General features: G+C 42.9%; 1 protein-coding gene across 1 annotated transcript in view; it reads left to right on the top strand.

Annotated features, from left to right (window-relative positions):
• The window catches only part of nrxn3b (neurexin 3b), a gene marked incomplete at its 3' end in the record, with an annotated part of 274,338 nt that overhangs the window by 165,313 nt on the left and 90,703 nt on the right, over window positions 1-18,322 (top strand). The gene's annotated exons all lie outside the window — the stretch shown is intronic.

Here is an 18,322-nt window from a genome sequence, read left to right on the forward strand (position 1 = left end):
CCCCTGCAGCCTGCACTTTGTGACTGCGCACCTTTACTTATGGGAACAAGGCAGGAAGGAAATTTGCAGGGCTCTTTGCACCATACAGGCCATTTTCAGAGTTACTTGGACAATCTTGAGGTACATGTCGTGCCCCGCGCTGCTTAGAGAAAAAATGGGGGGGTTAGGGGTGGGTTTCTTTTTTTAGCGTTTTTATCCTGCTTGGTTCTGGCTCACTGCTTTTGTCATGCTCATTTCCATCTCCTTGTCATCTCATATCCATCCTCCTGTTTTTTTCATATTTTTTCTATTCCTCTCCTCCTCTTCTGTTTTCTGAGTGGACCAAGATTTTTTTTTAATTTTTTGTAATGCTGCACATTTTCATTTAAATCCAAGGACAGAGGAGCTTTGGGCCAAGCAAGAAGAGCACTCGGACACTCCTCTTCCACATCCAGAGCAATTACTCAACTTACGTAACAGAATTATCTCTGCAAAGGTCGCTGCATTGTTCTACAGTCAGGAACATGGTAAATAAACAGAGAGAAAGAAGCGGAGACTGAAGCCGGAACACTGTCGGCCGGTTTGATGCTGACATCAGTAATTGCATAGATAGATTTAGTGATGAATTTCTCTGTCAGTGCGATGATTCCAACAGACCCTCCGCTCCTGCTTAAACCCCATGTCCCCTAATTTATTTTTCAAGGCGTGCTCAGAGGGCTGTAACCATATCTGGCTAACTGCTTACATAAATGACAACGCAGTGGCAGTATTGCTTCTTTCAATATTTAAGAGAAAATAAACATGGCATTCGCCCTGTAGTCATTTTTCCTCTGCTTGTTGAGCAGAGGAGCGAGAAGAAGAATGAGGAGAAAGGAAAAAAAAAAAAAGAGGAGGGGGTAAGCTGTGTTTCCTATGGTCCACAATGTTCTACTGAGTAGAAAATCAACAATAATAACACCATTTGCCCACTATTGACTGATGTCTCTGCTCGAAAGTATGAAACCCGGAGGGGAGGGGGAAATAGAAAGCGGCCGCACAATGGCGCTATTCACTTTGACATGACGTCAATGATGAGTTAAGGTTTTGGAATAAACAAGCAACACACAGATCCACACATATAGAAATGTACCACGTGCACAGACCACTGGTGGATGTGAGAGAATGTCTTATGAATATTGAAGGAATTTTCATTGGAGCGTTGAATAATTGAACCTGCTGTCTCTGTAAATGGGATTAAGTAGCAGGAGCTGGCTGGGACCGGCCAACAGGTGCTGAGCAGGGGTTAGCTGGCTACAAAAGCACACGGTGCCTGGCATAGTTTCAGCTTTTAACAGATGCGTGGACTTTAAATCGTAATAGGCGGACAGCTCTTTCAACCAGCAAATGCAATCAACTTTAAAAATAAAGACGGAGGGCGAGCGGGAGGAAATAAATATGGAATGCTTCCCTTCTTTCTTGCGGAAAAGCTTATGGAAAGTTTTCGTATTGTATTTGAAAGTACCTTTTTGGCAAAAGAGGACTTATAAGTGGAGCATAGCGATATGAGAACATTTGCCTATAAATACCACAGGTAGATCAGAAATGGGCCAAAAGAGTTCCATGGAGGATGTTTTGTCCTCAGGGCACAACCTATCCCAAAAGCACACTTTGAAATAATCTCACTCTCTTTGTTGTAGCGGTTCAGACTGTCACATGAGCTAAAACATATCCATATGATTGAAGGATGGCATAATCTGGTGGCTTGAACACTTAAATATCTCCTTAAAGATTCAACAGCTGCCTGCAGTATCATCACACAGCCATGTTTGGGGTTTTTTTGGAGGTTTGCTTTGAGGAAAGTACAGGGTTTTTTTTTTTAGCTGTGGCTGCAGGAAAAGTGTGATCGCCCAACATCAACCCAGTGGAATTGCATACACACAAGTGCCGTAAAGTTGTGCCTGCGAGGTTTATAATTCCTCCGTCACTTTATCACTCCTCTTCCTTGTCTTAGAATATCTGTATTAGAATCAGAAGTGCATGTCCGGCCCCTCGGGGGGGTCTAACGAGCCGCCCTTCTATTGGCTGATCAGGCTAATGATGCTTGCCTGGCACTGCATCATGTCACTGTGATAAGACTGGATGTCGCTTGTGTCAATCGATGTGTCACCTCCGTGCTCGGAGCCGCGGTATAATTGGATATATGCGGTGCTGTGGAGCCTAAATGCCCCAGGGCCCGAAAAAAGAAATAGAATGTAAAAAGACGGAGGAGAACAGTGGGAAGTGTTACTCCTCATGAGTGTCAATAGATGGACGTGTTGAAGAAATGGGCGCTTCTCAATGTTTTTGGATCATATATTTTTATTGTCATATGTGGATATGTTACTTCATTTCTGAACCATGCGTCTTTTGTCATTGGATCACATGGATTCAATGTTGCTTGTAATGTCAAACCTCGATTAGATTGTTATCATAAAATGTTATGGCACTCGAGGCTGGTCACTTGGACAGGATCTTTCAAGTCCTATACTGATTATTAGAGATCGCATGGATGGATAATGGCTATTTGGAACCAATATACATAAGCAGTAAAACAGAAAATCACAGCATCAAGAGTTGGAATAACACAAACTCCAACACAAAACTGTGTTGAAATGCCTTTATTTATGTTTTACCTACTAGAACAATTCAACAGCTATCCTATTACTCATGACATGCAACCAATCAGATAATGCTGTGGGCGGGACTTTGTTCGAGAGCACAGATTTGCGACTACAAATGGAGAGAGGAAGCTGCATCAAAGCCAAAGTAGGACATTTTTAAATACATTTTTGTCATTAGGAATTAGTTAGAAAAAATAATGATATGGATAATTTGAAAAATGCAAAATATTGGAGCCAATACCCGGCATAGTCAGTGTCAAAGTGTCCTATGGAAGTTACTCGTAAACAAGAAAACGTTAGTGTTATTCATCAGTTATCATCGACTAATCATATTTTTTTTGGTTTCAAAATATGTATAGTTAATTAGAGGATAGATGGAAGACTTCTTGTCTGTTTTAATCCACGCCAGTGACAGACGAGGACAAACGCTCGATGTTTTTAGATTTTTTCCAAACATCCATCCTTCCATTCCTCCATCCATCTGACCCGATCTCGGCAACACCTTGGAGGGAATTTCTTCGAATTTGGCGCAGCGTTCACTTGAGCCCAAGAGTGAATTTATTGGATTTTGGTGGTCAAAGGTCGCTGCAACCTCACAAAGCACATTTCTGACCATCGCTCAAATGGTGAACGTGTTATATCAGGAACGCCTTGAGGGAATTTCTTCATATTTGGCACAGTTGCTCGCTTGGATTTAAGGATGAACTCATTACACTTTGGTGCTCAGAGGTCACTGTGGCTTCAAATCCATTTCTTTCTTCTGAGCAAATCAGAAACGGCTGCAGGGGACTTCATTAGATCTGGCACGAATGTTCACTTGGAATCAAGATTTTTGGCCAAAAACACATATTTGGAGAAGAATTCCTCGTTATGACAAAATTTTGCACCGATTTCTCAGGATAAAATGATGATTTGATTTTGATCACAGTTTATATCCAAAAGGCCAAAGGTCAAGTCAAACAGGTCAAACAGACATCAGTGGAAAGTGCAGCTTGACTTGTTGGGGGATACGACTGCAAGGTGGAAATTCTAGTTTTGTTATGTTTGTACAGTACGCGTACTGCACAGCCTGTGATTGTGCATGCTGAGAAACAAAGCAGGACTAATGCGCTGTTAGTCGTACCTTCATTCCAGCGCAACAGGCAGCTATGCATATTTTTTGCATTGAACATCAGCTCTTGTTAGGTGGCCAGGACCAGGCAAAATGTTTGTTAGCTGTAACAATTTTATAAGCTAGTACGTGGGTGTTGTGTTTGTAGCTTGTTTTGCTGCCCCCGAGTAGTAAAAAATCAGTCTAATTAAATTAAAGCACATTTTTTTGTTAAAGCAATCAAGATGCAGCGCTGATGCAGTGTGTTAATTCAGAAGTTTTCCAGGTGTTGATTGAAGCATTATTTTTTTTTCCTTTTGGAGACAATGAGCTGTTTTCGTCCTCCCTCAGACTTTGCATTATGCGATGCTAATCAGCGCCGTCTTCATGCATAATGCACAGATATCTGATTGATATTCCCTAAATTAAAGCAGAAAATAGTTGAGCTATTGTTTTAGCGCACAGTAGTTAACAACCGTACATCGTGGTTGCTACACCCTGGAAAAGAAGTCGCGGTTCTCCCGGTGTGATAAATAATATCACGACTTCGCCTGCTGTCTCTGAACATACAGTACAACTTTCTGCAAGCTTGCCTCCACGAGCGAATGAGAGAGAGATGTTGTACGGCGGGAGAAGGAGGAAAAAAAAAAGGGAGAGGGAAGGGAATGATTGAGTTGAACACATTACAGACATTTACGATGAGGGGCATCCATCTGTTTTGGTGCCAGGCGGGTAACCTTGAGGCTGTCAGAGCGTTCCCAGCACCCACTCCGGCCCTCACAGGCTGAGAGCCCGGCCACAGACGCATCCATCAACACGTGTTCCTAGACACATTTCAGGAGCGTCGGCAACACATACAAATCACCCAATCAATACCTCGAAACGCCTCGCCTGAACTTCAGGGAACATGTGTTGAGTAAGTGCAGCTCACGCACGTGTTTTTCTTTTGCAGCTGTGTGATATTTCTTTCTTGCTCCGGTCTATCTTTGGTACACATCTCTCTTATCATAGCTGGTGACTCGTTCGCTTTTTCACTGGTATTTTTTATTTTTTTGCAAAGATTGTGCACACTCTCTCCCTTGCAAAAAATATGTTATCACTGTAACTAGTTATTGCAAAGACATTATAGCAGTCATACACTGTATATTTCACTATTTTTGCAGCAGCATAGATAAACGATTTCCCCCTCTCGATTTGCACAAACGGTAGTCAGTGTTTTTGCAACAATGGCTAATACGATGTTCATTTCATCGCTATCTCTACTCGGGATTGTACTTGTGGTGCGGCTGTCCTCTTGATAGAAGGATGAGTGTTTTATTTTCTGCATCCGTGTGTCTTTGTGCTCAGGCTAACCTCGAGTATTTCATTCACGTGTCCTTCTGCGTACAAATCGCCGGCGAGTTTATGTATGTGGCCACATGCAGTCGCACTTCATGTCGCATTTGTTCACCTGGTCTGAACAATGGGCGGGATCAATGAGGCAGCCTCTCATCAGTTTTCTTTCATGGTCTACTCTGAGCTGCGGCGCTCCTGCAGCATGGCGGACGGTTTTGAAAGGCCACACAAATGCAAGTAATTTGTCACTGGCGGACAGCATTCCCACTCTGCACTCAATTGCACCAGCGAGTACATACAATAACCCTGCACCCCCCCCCTCCTTCTGAGGCTTCACAACACCAATTTAGATGCACATGGATCAAAACCGTAAGGTGAGTTGTTCTCATTCTATCGTTCTATTGTTCTTGTAGAACTCCCCCTCTCTCTCTCTCTCGCTGCCATTTTCTTTTCTTTTTTTTTTTTTCTCCCCCTTGTGTCTCTCAGCAGTGAGGCTGATAGGTAGTCATCACCGGTAGGGAGCTAAGCCACTCAGAGCAGACTACAAAGAATAAAGCTCTCCTCGCTGCAGCACTCACAGGATGGTACTTCATCAGAAACAAGGAGCACCAGCTCAATCAGGCCGTGTTCGTCTCAAAATCGGAAGTGTCTATGACCGGATTCAAACAAATAGCAGCGTGGATAGACCCGATAAGAGGCCACACTGTACACCTCACTTTATAACAGCTGCCTCACACCCAGACTTTTACATGGTCCCTCAGATAAACCAGCATCTGGTTGGAGAGTCAGAAGGTTTTAACCACAGGGCACTCGTGTCATTCCGGGGTTTGGTTACCATAGTGAGGTCAGTTACTTATCGCAAGGTTGTGGGAGGAAGCAAAAACTTTAAAAAAAAAAAAAAAAAAGGAAGATGAAAATGCACTGGCTGATTGCTTACAGTCATTAGTTTTAACCATTAAAGGGCTTTCAGCCAAAGAACCCCGCGGTGCATCTGAAGGGCACTCGTATGGGGAGCGTGCACCGGTGAGAAGCAGGCCACGATGTTAAGTCTCTATCAAACGGAGCTAATGGTTTTCATCGGGTGAATGGGATTTTAAAGGCAATTACCTCTGACATTTTTAGTTTCAAAGAGAACAGGCTGTCCACCAGAGATCAACACACCGGAAGAGCTGGAATCCGGTCGTGTCCAGCTGATTGTTTAAGGGACGCACTTCTTTTGGTTTTAGTGAACGCAACAATAACAACTGCAAATTTATTAACCACCCCTTCTGGTAAAAATCAAGTTTTTTAACTTGTGTCCTTTTGGTGTTTTTGTATGCAAAAAGCTACATCGTCAGCAAAATAAGCCATCAACAGCATTGAGAATGCAGTGTACCGATGACAGTATCAGAAATACGGATTTGTACTTTTGAGGTTTCATATGTAACAAACCGAAGGAGCCAATCCTGTCAGCTTGCAGGGGGCGGTTTTTCTGTACACATTTTTTGTCAGAATCGATTTCTAGTTCGAAGGGGTTTGGCTAAATTGAGTTGTTGGTGAGCTGGTGTGCTTGAGCCGCAACAGTAGCTAGAGATATGTTTGCAAACTTAATAGATCTGCACATTTTAAAGGAAGAAATGGAGTTTCATCCAAACCATTTAGAGCAGGGGTTCTCAACTGGTCTCACCCTGGGACCCACATTTTCCCGTTGTCATTAAGTCGCAACCCACTTTTTGTTAGAATTCAATATGGTTTCTTGTGCAACATGCACTTCAGAGCATATAACCATGCACACTAACTGGACCATGACAACTGTGTGTATAAAACTGCACAAAATTTAAAAAAAGGGCACAAAACAACATATTTTCACTCCATTTTGAGCAAATTAATAAGAAACGAAGGAGGAACATGGAATATTTGGAGATCAAAATCCCGATTCCAGCACAGCGAACAAATAGTTGGCTATTCGGGTCCAGCCCTAGTATAGAAATCCACATTTTAAATACTCTGGGTCATATTTACGCATTGCTATCATGCATCCCAACATCAACACAAACTTAAAATAAACGTCAAACTATTGTTACCTTGCCTGTCAAAATAAAAGTTTTTTCAAATTGAAAAAGTCCAACCTGAGACGCACATTATATATTATTTAATTTTGACCAGCTGTCTGAGACCCACCAGTTGAGAACCCCTGATTTAGAGGCAGGAACTGGAAAAAAATTAATCTCGAATATGTAACTTTAACACACAAAGATGAGCGTTTAGAGGTTTAATCAGCAACCAATAATCGACTTGAGAGTGAAATAAAAATGCTTTGTCCCTAAAATCAGTGATCTATCAGGGTCTCAACATTGATCACAATAACTGCAATCATCATTTTGTGCAGCTCCTCAAACACATGCTGAGGATGACCTGCGTCCTCCTGCTACCGTCTGACCAAACTGTACTAGCATAGTGTTTAAACCTGAGAAAAACCTGCATGTTCACCGTTTAATGTTCGCCATCTTATAATTATCAACCTCTCAGGCAAGTTTTCTTTCTCTTTGTCCGCACTGTCTTTTTTCCACCACTTTACTTCACGCTGCTTTTTTTTAATTTTTTTTTTTTTTACAAAAAATGTCTCAGCCTTGTTGCTGGATGTCTGCAATTATTGTGTCAGCAGTTTCCTAGTTCATCACTTAGCCCCCCACAGATGGCATTCACAGACTTTCACGGTGGATTTTAAGCAACTCGTACTTAGAGTTCGCAGCCGTGGCAGACAAAGTTCCCACCTGTTTCTATAGGAACCATCGAAGCGACGACAACGATCGGCTTACGGCTGTCTGAATAGACGCGAAATATCACAAGTAATCTGGAATAGATCTTTCCTGCGAGTCTGCAATCCTGTGCAAATGTTTGAGGCACTTAAGATGCTGATTATCTCCATCATGCACCATCGAGGAGGTCCTGAAAATATCCTGAACCATATTGGATGTTGTCCTTAAATTGCGCATCCATTCAAATACAGGAAATGCATTTTTGTAATTGGTGGAATATGAACTGGCTTTTAAGCAAAAAACACTCGCCGCTTGCAGACTCGCATGGCTTGATGGTGTTATTTTAACCTTGTATAGCTTAACTATCTGCTTCGCACCATTTAACATCAGGCTGTCATCACTATATCATCTTATTAGTGAAAATGGGAGCACCGCAGCGTCCGGTCTGGAGTTTCGGATTTGGTTAGTGTGACTTCAGCCCTCTTAACTACTCTCTGCTACGGTCTTTGCAGTGATGAAAGGGGACATTACCTTTTTAAAAATGCAATCCGTCAGTTTTATATTTCAGAAGTATTTCCACCAAAGAGGCTCTTCTTCAGCCTACTTGGGAAAACATGACATGAAAAAAAAAAAAAGTCAGCTCTCAAAAGGTCATCATTTATATTCATTATACAATGGCCTGGATGAATATGTAATTCTGATTTGCTCAAGGGTTGTTGATTAATTTCACATAACAGCGCTCTTACATTCCGTATTAAGACCTCGTCCTTCTTTTCTTTTTAATCTAAATTCGCACACCTTGCTCAGACGTTTTCCGATAAAGAGAAACGTGGTTCCAACTCTGAAGCTAATCCAGGCCATTCCAGACGTGCGGCCTTGACTGTATTCAGATTTTTTTGTAGCTTTCTGGATACAAGAGAGTCTCCAGGAGTCACTTATTGCATCTGAGTGCGATCTGAGTCACTAAGCTGCACTTAAAAAAAAAAAACCCAAAAAACGAAAACACACACAGGCAGCCGGTGATGCATCCCCACAGGATATTTAGCTAACGATTAGCCGCTTCAAAAATGACACTGATAATTACGGCAGATAAAGTCACAAAAGCACTTATTTTTTATGAGTGAGTTTGAAATAAGATTGTTTCGTTTTTGCTGACTTCTCGCCACTCCTTGGCAGATTATATTGAACCCTCTTCTTGTGTAATTTGATTTGACATTCTTTAATGGCGCCCGCTTGCCTTTCCGGCTGAGTTTCCATTTTTAAAAAGTATGATTGATTCGAGGTTTAAAATGTTGCCCAGTTTTTGAACTTTGTCGGAGAGAAGGAACAGAATCAGATATAGGAAAGCAGTAAGTCATGGCTTTTTTTTTTTTTTGTTTCCATCCACACTATTTATACTCCTATGTGTTTATTTCCTGGAAACTAATTGAGCCTCCCTGTATGTGCAGTTGTCACATCCACAGGTGGAATAATGGTTTTGTTACGGTGCAGACCAGTGACAACCCTGCACGTAATTTACAAGCAACCTTTCACTTTGCTTCCCAAAGTTACAACACCTTTCTTGCTTTCCATAGCTCTCTTTCTCACACACACACACACACAAAGTAGGACACTGATGCCATTTAGATTAGCATCCCATGTGACCAATGCTGACATGAATTTGCTGGGTGACAAGGGACCCAATTACAGCAGAGGGCTGGTCGTCCGCGGTCCCACCGTTTCAAATCGTCTCCCAAGCGTCAAGCGGGGGAACAAGGAAATGTGTAACGCCGACTGTGTGTGTGTGTTGCTTTATGTATGTATGCATTGGTGCGACTGTGACTCAGTGTTTGTAACTGTGTCGCTGTCTGTTCGTGTCTTCGAGGGAGAGGCTAGGATAAACACCGGGGTCAAATGCATCACTGTAACTGTACGCGTAATGCAAAGTGACCGCTGTCAGTCTCGAGATGTCCGACACAAGTTGTGAGTTGACACACACACACACACACACACACAGACACACACACACACACAGATCTACACAGTTTAGGTGGTGGTGTGGTGCCGGCATGCTCCTTCAGACGAGGTTAGCGTCTGTCTAACTTTTTAAAAGAAGACCACGGGTTCATCTGGGGTTTCTTGTTACCTTGACAAGGAACGAGAGGCATGTTGCTATCTTTAACATCATTGCTGTGTCTTGAGCTGAGTTCAGGCTGCAGGAGTTTCGTGCTGGTTTACCCTGGTTTCACCCCTCCAGACGATTCGGAGGTCTGAACTGATGCTTCGCCCAGATTATTTGCTAATGTGAGGGGTTTTCAGATCCAATCTTAACCTCCCGTGCTCGTCAGAACATCCATCCATCAATTATCTATACACCTTAATCCTCACTGGGGTCGCAGGGGGGCTGGAGTCTATCCCAGCTGACTCAGGGTGAAGGCAGGTCATCAGTCTGTCGCAGTTAGAGACAGACAACCAAGCACACTCACATTCACACCTACGGACAATTTAGAATCACCAATTAACCTCAGCATGTTTTTGGACTGTGTGGGAGGAAGCCGGAGAACCCAGAGAGAACCCACGCTGCACGGGGAGAACATGCAAACTCCACGCAGAAAGCTCCTGGGTGTCCTCACCGGGACGCGAACCGGCGACTTTCTTCCTGCGATGCAACAGTGCTAACCACTGCTCCACCTTTCAGCCCTCGTCAGAGCATGTTTATGATAATCACAAGTTAAAATCAGGATGATTAACACAGTGAGCTGCAAAAGATGATGCCAAGCAAAGCTGACCTCTCCAGTCCTTGAGGTTGACAAAAGCTACAGATATTAAAATTAATAGTTAACCTGCTGGGAAGCTTGAAAAACATGCTGTCTCTAAAAAAGGCCAAAATGATTCTATTTGTCAGGGCCACATGTTGTTAAGAATTATTATGTTTTTTTATCATTTCTGACAGTGTTTGAAACACTCACCTGTGACTTGCTGCTCAGTCCAGAAACCAAAAGTAAGCTTAAAATCGGGATATTTTATCAAAATCACTTTATTCTGCACGTCTAAATTAAATTAGCCAAAAAATGTTTTGTTTGCTTTCATCAGATTCTGTGAAAAAAACAAAAATTCTGTGCTCTATGGCGAAATTGATAAGCCTTTAATGACTCAGCTGCAGCCAACAGCTACGCAACAAAAAATCTTGGACTTTTCCCCTGAGCTGGGCTGAACTGCAGGCTGTGTTGATGCATAGCAGAGAGGAGACAAGCACAGGAACACATTTAACATGCAAGTCAAATAAAATATATGTTGTTTGTAGAGCTATCAATATGTTCTTTTTTCAAACATTGGTTACACATGTGGGCACTTCAAAAAATGTTGTATATGCAGAATCCATGTTTTGTTTTGCTTTTTTTTCCCATTTTTGTAAAATAAGTACTCAAAAAATTCTACTTTTTTTAAAAAAAATCATAGCTGTATCCTACCACACAAAATCTATTTTTCCTCTCCGTCTAGCCATGACTGTGCTGTTTCCGTGCAGGACTTTATATTGCAGCGGAAAAACGAGCCCATTGTGAGCAAAAACATGGTGAAAATCTCACCTCCAGCTCTCTGACCAAATTTCCCCCAACAGTTTCTCATCCAGACTCCTTTGACCTTCTTCTTTTGTGTAGTTTTCTTCCTCCCTGCAAAGTGATATTACAGCAAGCAATCTCCATTTTGTTTCCATCTGCTTCCCCCGTGAGATCAAACGAGGTGATGCTCTGCTCCCTGTTTGCTCCCTATGGCAGGAACGTCTTAGTATTATCTCCAAGTGTGCGATGTGGCATTACTCTCTAATCATGCATTGTGTGCATGTGTGAGATTAGAGGGAAGAATATCTGCAAAGTTTCTCCCTTATGTGACTGATGCAGCCTGATTTCGAAATGTCTTAGGATTGTAAAGCTCCTGCAGTGTGAGCCTGGCATTAGTGGGGATATTTAAACTAAATATGTGCGCTCTTGGTTAAAATTTGAAATGTTAATCTTTACTGCTAAAAAGCACAGCCTCAATATAATGAGCAATTTCCAAAAGGTCACCGTGATGCAGTGCCGAGCGAAGCGAAGCAATGCATTACTTCAGACACAACATCACACAGCACAGGTCTTTGGTATACATCATTTTATTTAGCGTCTCGCTCGCTGTAAGTCTTTTCTCTGCTTGACAGCCGTCTTACTAAATCTAGCTCAGCGGATTGATCAGTGGGCCTTAAAAGGGGAGACAGATAAAGACTTACCACTTCCTGTGGTGACATAATCGATTGTAATCAATCTTCCTCGGCTGAAACTGTCCGGCCTGCTGCTGATTTGAACTGGAGATTGCATTCTGTTGCGGGGGGGGAGCGGGCCGGCGCGTGTCGTGCGTGTGTTTATGAATGCGCCTCTGTTTATGCGTGTTTGCTTTCGCTCGTTGTCGTGTGCATTTCTTTTATTTTTTATTTCTTTCCCAGCGAACTGTGCGTGTCCGCATTAGCAGCTGTTTTATCTCAGGCTATTTTCAAACCTTGTTCGCTTCAACGTGCACTCCCGCCTCTGCCCCACTTCTTGAAATGTCTCTGCGGCAACGTGAACCCCTACACTCGGCAAGTACCGTTTGTTTTCTCTTCCCCCCCTTCCCCCCCCTCTCTCTACGCCTTTTGCTTTAGTGAATTCGAACCTCCTTCTCGCTGAAACGTCTGCCACAATAAAAGTATCTCCCATCGGCGGGGTAATGCTTTTGAAAGGCTTTGCGTGCGTATTAGAGGCAGGCTTGGGGAACACACTGGGATGTCATATGTGCCGTCCTGGCATGAGACAGAACGGCGGAGAGTGCCAGAAAATCCTCCCCTCTCTTTTACTGCTTCTGCATACTGAGCTGATTCACCTGAGCCACGCTGGATGTTTGTTTGCCCTAAATGAATATTTTACAAAAAAACGGCGCAGGTAATATACTTTTGGCTGCTTTTATTCTGCTCGGAGAGCGGCTGACAGCGATGGTGGTGGTTTCCCTCTTTATTATTCACCATGTAGTGTGTGGTGAATGTGTATGTGTCAGTGAGACTGGCCCCGGGCCTTTGCCAGCCCATTACTCCCTCGCTGTTCTGAGTGTGTGTGTGTGTGTGTGAGTGGGCTGTGTACTCGGGCCTTACTGATTGTTTCTCCGTCGTAGGGACCCTCATTACTGCCCCCACACTGTCACAAGCATCTGCTTCCCTCTCTCCCTCTTTTTCTGCTCCTGCCACGCTCTGCAGTGGGCTCCTAGCGGTGCCCCGCGCTGCTCTGACGTGGAATAAGATTGGAAAACACACGAAGGAACTCAAGTGAGAGGGAGAGCACAATTTTGGGGGGGAACATAGAAGGTAGCGACACACGAGTGCGCCCGGGCTGCCAGTTTTCGGCGGGCTCTTGGCAGGAAAACAAAACCTCTGATCAGAGGCTCTGGACAGAGATTGCTCCGCGGCTCGACCCCGTTGCCCGGCAGGTCCCTTCACCTCCGGGCAGCTCCCGAGAGATAGGAGGCTTTTTCAGAGATTGCATTGCATGGCCCAGTGTGCAGCGGTCAGGGCTTAAAGAGAGAGAAAAAGTCTGTGTGAGGGAGAGGACAGAGAGACTGAGAAGGCATAATGAGTGTGTCAAAATTAGCCCGGCTCACCCAGAGAAAAACAGCAGTATGTGTTACTAATGATTTGTTCCAGTGAAGCCCAGTGAGAGGGAAAAAAAAAAGCAGGAAAGGGCACAGGAGACGGGAGGATGAGGAAGAGGATAGAAGGGGAGACTTTTCTCGCGGCACAAATTGGAAACATGGCTCTCTCTTTTGGTGTCTGTTATTAAGGATTACAGTGACAGGCAGACACTTGGAAGGCTCCGTTTTTTTGTTGGCACCGAATGTCTTGGAGGCCTGGAGATGAGTAATATCCCTTTTTAGATGAAATATTGATGTACATATTAAGGAAAAATTATCAACACATATTACGCTAATATTGCATCAATTAGAGGCTTCATAATCCTGCGGTCCAAAATAAAACTTTTCTCCACTTTTTTTTTTTTTTTATAAACTCTCCGACACAAACACAAACTTGTGAATAATAAATCCAGCATGGCGTCATGTTCTTTCACACGTACGAGATCTCTTCAACGTGCATATTTTAGAGGAATAATTCTTTCATACTTCCCCTTCCTTGTGAGCAGCTGCGGACCGGAGTGATGGAAACGTCCTACTTTAAACATGAGCTCTTAAAACCTACGACAAGATAATTATTTAATGACCTCGAGGGGAAAGCCATCCATTATCATATCTCCAGCTAGGCATCACTTTCCGCTGCCTTCGCGCTGGTGTTGGTCTGTTTAACTTGGTCTAATTCTTCAGAGATGCAAAATGAAAGTGATTAGGCTTCCCTGGAGATTTTTTTTTTTTTTCTCCCCTTCCTTCATTTGCAAAGATACAATCCCTCCAGCTTTTGCTTGCTTTCTCCCCCCTCCCTCCTTCCTTAATATCTATTTCCATCCACTTTCACCCTCTAAATCTGTGAAGGAATAATTGATAAGGTGGGTATTTTGTGTTGCTTTTTCAAGCTGTTAAATCACAGTTTATCACTATGGTAGCCAATTATCACATGCCACTGAAGCCTTTTTTTTTTTAACCTGTCTCGCTCATTGTGGTTTCATTCTACGTCCGGTGTGAGTTTGCGCTCACACACACCTTTAACTCTACGCTCGTGGCAGGAGATCAATGTTTTATCGCCCGTATATTATTAGCCTCCTCGCTGTTAGTAACGTGATGCATGTTTGCGGTAATATTGCTTGTCAGAGTTGCATTGATTAGCGCGTCTCCGGCGCTGAGCAGGATGGAGGATGACGCTAACTATTAGCCGCGCTCATTAAATAACGGGAGAAATCAAAAAAAGGTTGGAGCTGCTGCTATAATGGGGATAATGGCAGATCAAAGGGCGCGCCGTGGTCAGAATTACGCAATGAGAGGAACCTTAAATGCATCAAACGCTGGAAACTAATGGCGGGAGATGTGACTTAAATCATTGCGTGTGCTTTAAAAACCGCAATAAGAGAAAAAATATTAAGTGACTGCCCCTTTTAAATCACTTTTATAGATACTCTGATAGCTGTCTGATCTTTAAAGCAGCAATAATAAAACTCCAGATTCATGTGACAGAATAGATCATTCTTATTCTTGCATGGTGGTAGTTGATACATTACTGGAAGGTATGTTTTCTCCTTTTTTTTTTTTTTTGTGGCTAACAATGCAAGCTTCACATTCACACTGTGCACTCGCATTAATGTAAAACACCACATTTAAAGTTTCAGGAGAGTTCCTGCTAAATCCCGAAGATTGACACCGCAATTACACACCCCTGCAATCATGTAAAAATAACCTCCTCAACTGGGGTATTTTGGCCTTCTACCTCGTAAACTAATGGATTCCTCATCTCCTGTCTTTCCCCCCCTTCTTTTCATTTCATCCTTAGCAATTTAGCATAATTCACTATAAGGAGCGCGTGCACAGATGTCTGTCAGATTTCTAGATAGTGCAAAAGACTGCCATCATTTTGTTTTTTTTGTTGTTGTTAATGGATGGAATTTTACTCCAACTAGGGCAACCGGCACTAAAATTACCTTCCTACATGGCGCCGTAAGACGCTTTGAATGAAATCGCCCAGTGAATAGCATCAAAACTGATGATTTGGTATCTCCACCGGCAGCGCTGCCATCTAAGCCGCTCTAATCGCAGAGGACATCCCAGGCTGTCGGAGTATTCCAGCGATTCCTTAATCTCTACCTCCGTGGTTTGAGCAAAGCCACCTGGCTCCTCCAAACATGTGCTTGGATGCTCCTCGGGAAAGCAAAGTTTCCTCCCCGGCAGCTGACTGTGATGTTTTATTATTGTGAGAACTTTCTCCACTCTGCCTGCATTCTTTTTTCCTTGCTCATTTTCACTTACACTCACAGAGCACAGACACCAGCTGGGTATATCTGTCCTCTCACTGTCACCTTAAGGTGTCACATGACCTGGATTGCCGTAAGCAGATGATTCTCGCTTTGCTTTGCCTGAAAATGCGTCTAATTGCGGGTGCACGAACGCTCGGATTTATGCTGCGTGGCCCCTGTTTGTGGTTCATGTGTTTTACAGAAGGTGTTTTTCCGAGGTTTAGAGTTTCGATATACCGCATGAGCGTCTGCCGCTGGGGTCAGGAGCGTTCGGGGTGTGTGTGTGTGTTCAAGTTGTGCTTTTCCAGCTGTGTGCCGTAAATCTAATTGAACAGAAGAGAAAAACGTGCATTCTGTTCCCTTTGTTGGTGCCACAGTGTCACAGCGCTGACCTCCAGAGCTTACATCATGACGCTGACCTTCTGCTAACTGCCTCATTGTACGTTCGGGGACATAATTCGTGGGACCCTCAACAGAGTCAATATGCTCTTTTTCTGCTCCATTTCTGCTCCCCTCCTCTGTGAATCATCGGCGTCGTTATATAAATGACTTTAAAACACGTTGAGACACCATCAAGAGAAATTACGCACGATTCCTGAGTCACGCCTCATTTAATGGGCTGGCTGATTTTGTTTGGGCTCAGCAGTGTTGCTATCCTTCGGATGCTCTGTATCCCCGGGACACGTTAGCCCGGCACGTGGCGGCTCTCTCTCTGTGTGTGTGTGTGTGTGCTTTTTCTGCAGTGTATTCTAGAGAAAGAGGCTTGATCTGCACGTACATGTGGGGTATGTAAATCTCTGTGTATGAGGATTAAACGTTTGAGGGGGCTGCTGTGAATTACAGCTAAATTTCAGCACTCAAAGGTTAAGTCTACCCCTATTGCTTCAGAGTGGTTCAATTTATATTAGCAAATCCACCTGACCTCTTTACCCAGAAATAAATACTGATGTGCAGATTTGTTAAGAAGGAATGTGGAGAAGAAGAAGAAGAAGAAAAACGCAACCCCTGATGGGGATTTCATGGAAATGAATCCACTGAAACTGCTGGGGTGCAAAAGTTCAATTCTCGACTAAGATGGGGGATTTTTTATTTTCTTTCTTTCTCTGCAGGTAAAATGTTGAGCAGAATGTCATTAGCCATACAAATCATAATTGAAATCGAACATGTCTGGTTCCACTGGCCCTGAAACTGCTCCTCTTTGTTGTGGTTGAAAACATGTTAAGGCAATAAGACAATAATGAGCTTTACTTCAGTGAAATGAAAATGTTATGCAAAAAAAAAAGAAGAAGAAAAAACAGAAAGTTACTGTGGAGTGCAGAGACTTATCCAGAGGTTTATTGACTGTGAAGAAGCCAGGGGATAGATAGCGCAGTGGAAGAGATTGTTCTTTGATAGCAGCTGATATGTCACATAAAGTGGGCTGTGTTGTGTGAACACCAGCACTTTATATAACAATAATAGGAAATAAAGTAATACACTGTAGCACCGTCTTGTCTATACAGTTTGCAGTCGATAGATGCTCTGTGGAAATGCAGTTACACTTGAAATAAATATCCAGATCGGTTCGGAGCATTTAGATACTGTTACAGCTGAAAAGGCTGCATGCATGCAACACTATTTAAACATATATGACTATGTGTTTGCATTTTCTAATATTTCAAAGCCGTCAGCCCAATATCATTTATTTGTTTTTCCTCCTAAGTAGCTTCACAAGTGGCCACCATCATGAATAAAAACTAAAGCCAAAGAGATTCTGCATGAAGGATGGAAATCTGGTGCCTCCCCAAGAGCGTTTTAGGGAGCGCCAAAATGATAACTAACAATAAAAATGCAGCATATTTTTTAAGCAGTTTTGTTAATTGTCAGTTACTAGAGCAAAATAGACATTTTCTGTATCAAATAATCAGAAATAGCAGCAAAATGACACAAATAGGTTAACGCAGACTCTTTGCCTTTACTGTACGTGGACAGATTCTGTTTGCTGTCATGCATAGTCACCTCCCAAAAGGCCTGTTGTCCATCAGGAAAAGGCCCCAATGTTCCATAACATGAACTGTGGATTCCTGCGTCAAAATGTCCAGCTATACCGTTCAAAATGTCTCCGCTTATCTCTAAAAACTCTCGCTCAGTATCGTTTTTTGGTCGGCGATGGTTGCCTTTTTTGTGATGTGAATACATTTTCCTTTGAAGGATCATGTTTGTCTGATTGACAGGAGAGTCAGACTGACATATTCAGTCGGGGTGCTTGCTACGATTTGGATTTTTTACAAAAAAAAAGCAGCCATTTGACAAGTCCAGGCGTCAAAAGCTCATTCTAGATTCCACAGGTGCTCGATGCATGTTTTGTCGAGCTATATGTTCAGGTGTATTACAACGAGTGTTACCGTTACATTTTCCTTCAACCAACAGCCACTTTTTAAGCAAAATCTATCCACATCTAATAGATGGCATGTCAAATAAAGTCATTTGCGGTTCCAACACAATGAATCATAATAACTTTGTTGGTGTCGTAGTTTCAAGCGAAGCTACTGGATGAATTAAATTTGGTGAAGAATCAAGAGCTGTGAGCGTCTCAAATTTTTTAATCTGCCAAATGCTTAAATACAAAAACCTAATGAC

Source organism: Stegastes partitus, unplaced genomic scaffold (assembly GCF_000690725.1).
Source record: "Stegastes partitus isolate 25-593 unplaced genomic scaffold, Stegastes_partitus-1.0.2 Scaffold254, whole genome shotgun sequence".
In the NCBI taxonomy this organism is placed as follows: domain Eukaryota; kingdom Metazoa; phylum Chordata; class Actinopteri; family Pomacentridae; genus Stegastes; species Stegastes partitus.